Here is a 6400-nt window from a genome sequence, read left to right as displayed (position 1 = left end):
AGAAAAGGTTTTCCACCTTTGGGGGAAAAAAATCCCCAGCCTTGAATGAGCTCAGATCTTGGACAGATGTATGAGTCAGAGGTCGAGAGGTGTGATTGCAAACTTCCATGCTTAAACACCACTCACCCCTGTAGGACTGTACAGTGAGGGAAGGTTTCTTCTGGGCCAAATGAGAGGAATAGTGGAGGTAGGGTGGGGGTGGGGAAGAGGGGACCTAGGAGGGAGCATGATACTAACTGTATTTATGTTACCCAAAGAAGGAGATGCTGATCCTGGCTGGCTTGTGGTAGCCTCAGACTTACACAGGCTTTCATTTCCAGTGAGCATATGATAATTCTATATTATTCCCTGTAACAGAGCCCTGGTGCGGCTTTGGAAGCCACCTACTGTCCCCTCCCCCACAGGGCTACTCTTTGGCCAGTGCTCACCTCCAGCCCCCAACCCCTACCGTTGGGCCTCTTAGGAAGGAAGACCACTAGCAGACTCCTCCTTCGCCACATAACCTTGAACCCAGAACTGATCTGGGGGAGCCTGGAGTGGCAAATGGTTATTGATTGTAGCAAATATAACTAACATTTACACAAACCTTCCAAAAATAATTGAGATTTTAAAGATACAAAGATAACTTAGAAGTAAACACAGTGGCTGTTTTGCTGCTGAAAAACAATGAATCGACTGGAAAGTGAGTCACTTGCGGGACGCGGTTTCCGGGACTCAGCGAGAGGCACCTTTCTCCAGACTTCCTCTGCTCCCAGATCTTACTGTACTAGGCTCAGCAACACAAGTGACTAACAGCCCACACTGGTCTAGTAATAAAATACAGCAATTCCATTTATTTAATTATCTGGTGTTTCACTCAACAAATATTTATGGAGTGTCTGCTGCAGGCTCAGCATGGGGTTCCTGAGCCCACAACCGGAGCCCATGGCCGCCTCCATAGACGGTCCCCGAGGGCAAGCGCAGGGGTTGAAGATCAAGGCCAGCGCTGGGTGAACCGGGAGGCTCTTCCTTGGACTTGGCCGGGCTCCTGGAGCAGGCCACTCAACCCACTCTCAAGTTCTGCTTTTTCACCCGTAAAATGACAACAAAGTCCCCCGCAGGAGCTGTGAACAGAGCCCAGGCTGCAGACCCTGTGGGGTTAAAGGAGAGCACTGTTGTTTGTGTTAATGGTCACTGGTCCTAGGAAAGGCCGGCCTTCGTAAGTGTAAAAGTGACTTACAGCCTCAAAAATTTCGTGATTATTTTACTGTTGTTTATTTTATAATGCGAGGGGCCAAGCCTTTGTGGCTACGCTGTGGGCCATCCAAGAAACCCCAAAGATAGCTGAAATGTAGAAGACACCTTACCATTTTTGACAGAAAAAAACTTGATATTATATGGAGGCATGTATAAAACATTTACAGTTCTATTGTGTTGTGCAAAATACTTAGCATAAATACATAGCAAGTATGAGTGACAGATGAAAAGATTTAAAATGAACCCAGCGGATCAATTTGTTGAATTGCTTTAAATCACTAGAAGAGCACAGAGCATAAAGACTGCCATTTTTTTTTTACCTGTAACTGTTTTATCACTTGTAAGCTTTAAAAAAATTAATACTAGCATATCCTCTTATGTATGAGATTACACATATACACATTGAAATTGGAAGCCTTTAATGTTAGCTTTAAAATACAGTAAGTTACCATAATATTAACTAAAACAAAATGTATGTTAAATTGAATTTTCCATCTTAATGAGCTGTAGCAATTTTCTTAATGAACAGAAAAACTCATCCATAATTTTATAAGCACTCGTATTATCGGAAATGATTGAGCCCATTACAGTGTCAATAATTTCTGCCAATGAAAACCTTTCATCGAAGCATGAAGTTTCCGTTTTAAGGTATTTTAAGTAAAAACAAAACTGGGCTGACTTAAAGAAAACTCTTGGTGCAAGTTTTGCATCTCAGCCTCCGGAAGTGGCCGTCGTGAACATTAGTGACCGCCTTGAAGATTAGTGGCCGCCTCTGTGCACCGCCCAAGGGGTGGCCCCAGCGCGCGGAACTCAGCGTCCCAGTGGGCACCTGCAGGGGCTCGAGGGGGACGCCATCGGGAGAGGTGAGCCCCGAGGGCAGGACGCTGGGCGAAGTGACGGTCGACCTGTCCGGGAACTCGGGTGGGGAGAGCAGAGCACCCGCGAGGGCAGGGCAAGCCCCCGGGGACTCCGCCGCCCTTCGCGAAAGAAGTGCCAAGTCCGCGTCCTCCTACGCGAGGGCCTGGCCAGCGCTGTTCCGCCGACGTCCCCCACCCAGCCCAGGGTCCTCCGGTCCAGTGTGCCCGGCTGGGCGGGGATGTCCCTTTCTCCGCGCGCTGCCCCTGCGTCCCGCTCCGGGGAACCCACGGAGGCCCGGGAGCAGGCGGCTGCGCTCTCCTGCGGCAGGGTCCCCGCGCCGGGACCGCGGGTGGCTTTGCGGGCCCTGGAACCCGGGGAGAGGGGTCCCTGCCTCAGGATGGCCGGGGGGCTCCAGGGGGCCGGTAGGCGCGGCGTGGGCCAGGTGCTGGATACACAGTGCGGGCGTGTGTCACTTCTGCCGCGTGCGTCTGCCGCGTGGTTGGTCCTGCCGGAGGTCCCCGGAGCGGCGCGCCGCCCTGACATGCCCTCCTAGGCCACCGGCTCCCTTAGTCCTGGTTCCAGCCCGGAGCCACCAAGCCCGGGGCCCAGGATGACCCAGCGCCACCAGGGTCCCCTGCGGGACCGCCCCCTGGGAGGGGCAGCGGAGCCCTGGGAGCCTCCTCCCAGCCGCGCCGGGTCCTCCCCTCCCCCCTCCCTACCTCTCCCCTTCCTCGCCCCCTCCCCGCCCCTCCCCCTCCCTCCCGGAGGCGCCCCCTGGTCCAGCCCCCTCCTGCCGCGCGGGCTCCGCCCCAGGAAGGTGGCTTTGCTCTCCTCCTGCCGCAACTTGCTCGCTGTTTCTGAGAATTCCCTGCACGACTTGAGTGTTACTTGCTGAAGGGCAGAACTTGGTCACCGCTGCGAGTCTGCCCTCCTGAGTCCCCACAGAGCACGATCCCGCGGAGCAAGGTTCTGCCGCCCGGGCTACCGCAGCGCCCCGGGGTTTGGGGGGAAGAGAAGGGGAGAGGGACCGACTTCTTACTCCCCACTCTCAGCAAGCAGGCATCTTCCCTTCGTTTCGCTGAAGGATAGTGACACACACGTTCCACCGGTCTCGGGCCCACAACGCAGTGATTCAGCATCTCTCCGTCATGCCGCGCTCAGCACGAGGACAGCCACCGGCCGTCCCCACTCCGCGCCTTGTCAGTACCATTAGCTCTACTCCCGGTGCTGTGCCTGTCACGCCCTGACTCACTCACTCCCCACCTGGAAGCCTCTGCCTCCTGCTCCCTCCACCCCGATTTAGTCCGTCCCCCAACCCCCCCCCCACCTCCCACTCATGCCCCCCACTTCTGGCAACCACCAGTTTGTTCTCTGCGTTCTCTTTTTCTGCCTTTTTTTTTTTTAAGATTTTGTTTATTTATTTGAGAGAGAGAGAATGAGAGGGGAGAAGGTCAGAGGGAGAAGCAGACTCCTGGTGCAGCTGGGAGCCCCATGCGGGACTCCTGGATCATGACCTGAACCTCATGACCTGAGCGGAAGGCAGTCGCTCAACCAACTGAGCCACCCAGGTGCCCCTCTTTTTCTGCTTTCTGTTTGCTTGTTCATTTGGGTTTTTTTAGATCCCACGTATAAGTGAAATCATATGATATTTGTCTTTCTTGGTCTGACTTAACACTCTCTAGGTCCATCCATGTTGTCACAAATAGCAAGATCTCATCCTTTTTTATGGCTGAGTGATATTTCACTGGGCATGTATAGCATTTCCTTGTCCATTCATCTACCGATGGACGCTGGGATTGCTTCCATATCTTGCCTGTTGTAAATAATGCTGGAATAAACAGGGGGCATCTATCCCTTCAAATTGGTGTTTTTGTATTTTGGGGGTAAATACCCAGTAGGGGAGTTACTGGATTGTATGGTAATTCTATTTTTAATTTTTTGGGGACCTTTGCTACTGTTTTCCACGGTGGCTGCTCCAGTTTGCATTCCCACCAGCAGTGCAAAGAGGGTGCCCTTTTCTCCACATCTTTGTCAACACTTAATGTTGCTTGCGTTGTTGATTTTAGTCATTCTGAAAGGCGTGAGGGGATATGTCATTGTCTTTGGATTTGCATTTCCCTGATGATGAGTGATGTTGAGCATTTTTTCATGTTGTTCTTGACCATCTGGATGTCTTCTTTGGAGAAATGTCTGTTCATATCTTCTGCCCATTTTTAAATTGGATTATTTGGGTTTTTTGGTATTGAGTTGTATCAGTTCTTTATATATGTTGGATACTAACCCTTTATTGGATATGTCATTTGCAAATATTTTCTCCCGTTCCATAGGTTTTCTTTTTGTTTTGTTGATTGTGCAGAAGCTTTTGTCTTGATGGAGTCCCAATAGTTCATTTTTGTCTGTTTCCTTTGCCTCAGGAGGCATATCTAGAAAAATGTTGCTGTGGTCAATGTCAGAGAAATTACTGCCTTTGCTCTTTTCTAGGATTTTTTTAGGTCTCACATTTAGGTCTTTAATCCATTTTAGGTTTGGTTGTGTTTCTTTTGTTTTGTTTTTTTTTTTTTTTAAGATTTTATTTATTTGACAGAGAGAGAGTACGCAGAGAGGCAGGCAGAGAGAGAGGAGGAAGCAGGCTCCCCGCTGAGCAGAGAGCCTGATGCGGGGCTCGATCCCAGGACCCTGAGATCATGACCTGAGCCGAAGGCAGAGGCTTAACCCACTGAGCCACCCAGGTGCCCCTCTTTTGTTTTGTTTTGTTTTGCTTTTGTTTTTGAGAAAGAGCACAGAAATGAGCAGGGTGGGGCAAGGGGTAGAAGGAGAGAGACCTGATCTAGAATTTTCTTGATCTAGAATTTTCGGCCATTTAGACACTCAGCACGTTGGCCTCAGTGGTATCCTTCCTCTGGTAAAAATGTCATCACAGTCTGATCACCAAAACACCAGAAACAAAACACCAAAACACCTCCTAAGCATCTCTTGATGGAATTCCTACCCCCAGGCCAGCCCCTGGGCCTGTCAGGGTCATTTCCTGTCTGGGTCCTTGGTAGCCCTCCCCAGGGGTTCTTCAGGGAGGTTGTGAAAATGCAAATCAGATTTCATTGTTTTAGGATGGAAATGGGCCCCCCCTCTCTAGCCTCACCCTCCAGTCTCTGCTCTCGGTACCCCCTCTCCCCCTGCACCCCCACCCCAATTCCTCTGCCTGAGGCTCCACAGGGCCTTTGCACCAGCTGTCCTGTCAGTCAGGAAAGTTCCTCCGATGCCTGCTTTACTCCCACTCCGCCCGCCTCTCTGTCTTTCCCCATGTTCCAGGCTCAGTTTCCTGGGACCAGCACACGGGGCATTGTGTGAATGCCTGCTGGTGAATGCCTCTTTCCTCCACTCTGGGCCGCTCCTCTGGGAGGCACCCCCTCCCCCCTGTCTAGGTTCATCACTCACCACCGCGCTTCTCTGTCCGGACCTTCCTGGCCTTTCTGTTCTTCCACAATCTGAGCGCCGGCCTTAAGCCTCTGCAGGTGCAGCTCCTCTCGGGGGACAGGCTGGTGCTCACCCCCAGCGGGCCTCACCTGCCTTCTCCTCTTTTGTTCAATGTCGCTGCCTCCCCGAGGCCTTCCCTGGTGACCCAAGGAAAGCAGCACTCATCCAGCCCAGCGTGATGCCACCCCCCTGAGAGCCGCTCAGGGAGGCTGCGGTGGGGGTAGGATCTCTCTGTTAACCACTCCTCCTGACATGCACGGTGGGCTCGCTTACTCGGGGGTGAGTCCCATGGGCTCGCCGCCCGGAGAGCGCCCGCCCCCAGTGCCTGGGCCCGCGGGATATGCTCCCTGAGCCCAAGGCTCTCAAGCTTCCTCTGCAGGCAGAACCCCTTGTCCGGGGGGACAAAGAGAGGCCTAGCACGTCGTTTATGAGTTAGTTAGGATCAAACAACCTGGGAAGTATTTATGGGAAAACAGTGTAGCAGTTTCTTAAAAAGTAAAGCATAAAGTGATCACACGACCCAATTTCACCTGGGTGTCTACCCAGGAGACGTGAAAACAGGAATTCAAACAAAATGTGTACACAGGCGTTCCTAGCAGCATCGTTCACGAGAGCAAACGTTCGGAACAAACAGCCCGAGCGTCCCTGGGTGGAGGGAGGGGTGAGAGCTTGTCATAAACACACACAGTGGGAGGAAGGGGACCGTCATTCTCACGCATGCGCCTGTGTCCCGCAAAGACTTCCGTCTCCCGGTGAGCACGGGCCAGGGGCTGAGAGCTGGAGGTACAGCCGACTCCTCTGGGCCGTAAAGATCCGGACCCGATCTTGGGTCTGT

The sequence above is a fragment of the Martes martes genome (genome assembly GCF_963455335.1).
Source record: "Martes martes genome assembly, chromosome: 1".
NCBI lineage: Eukaryota > Metazoa > Chordata > Mammalia > Carnivora > Mustelidae > Martes > Martes martes.
The sequence above is the reverse complement of the archived record's forward strand: the minus strand, read 5'-3'. Positions refer to the sequence as shown.